This window comes from Triticum dicoccoides, chromosome 2B (genome assembly GCF_002162155.2).
Source record: "Triticum dicoccoides isolate Atlit2015 ecotype Zavitan chromosome 2B, WEW_v2.0, whole genome shotgun sequence".
In the NCBI taxonomy this organism is placed as follows: Eukaryota; Viridiplantae; Streptophyta; class Magnoliopsida; order Poales; family Poaceae; genus Triticum; species Triticum dicoccoides.
Genome location: NC_041383.1, coordinates 579,625,938 through 579,626,934, shown reverse-complemented (window position 1 = coordinate 579,626,934; position 997 = coordinate 579,625,938).

The window sequence follows — 997 nt, the reverse complement described above, 5'->3', positions numbered from 1 at the left end:
TGTGAATGGTGGTACGAGACATTCGATGATATATATATATATATAATATTATATATATATATATATATGATTGGTTCTACGAGAAATTCTATTTATATATATGCATAACATGTACAATATGTAGTATTGTGAAATACTAGCAAATGAAAAAAAATTAAAAGGAAAACACAAAACTAAAGGAAAAAGAAATCATAAACCCAAAACCCCCTAAACCTTTTAGTACCGGTTGGTGTTACCAACTGGTACTAAAGGTCTCCCAGCCCCTGACACGGGCTCATGCCACGTGGTGGCCCTGTAGTGGCGATTCGTGTTGAACTAGGACTAAAGGGGGGACCTTTAGTCCACACCCTTTAGTGCCGGTTACAGAACTGGCACTAAAGAGCCTTACGAACCGGTGCTATAGCCCGGTTCTGCACTAATGGCCGAGCTGCCAATATACTCACCTTGTTCATCGAGACAGACCACGGTCGTCGTTCCTCCCCTCTGCTTTCTTTCTATAGCCGCGTCCACATGAATTTTTGCAAAACCCCGAGGGGGTGCTTTTGGCTGAGTTACTCTTGCGGCGGTTGTACTGACTGTGGTTGCTCTAGTGCTCTTTTCCTTAAGGATGTACATATCTGAGATGAACCTCTTGAATAATGCTAGTGTAGCTTGTGGCCTTTGAAATATTCCCTCATGAATCGCCTGGCATCGAGCCCACCATGCTTCCCAAAGGGTTACGGCTAGCTTGACGAATGCTCATGAGATAAGGAGTTTAGCATACTGAAGAGTCGTTGCTTCGCATTTGGTTCAATAGTTGCAATCAAATGATCCACAAGTTCCTCGTCGACGAGTGCCCAGATGCATCTCGACATGGTACACTCTAACAATGAGTGCCTCCCAGGAGCACCACAGAGACCACATGTGCATGAAGGAGACATGCTTCAGTGGTTAGTTGCACTATTTGCCACTAGCCTTCTTCAACCAATGTCCCGCCTTCATAAAGTAGTTATTGAGT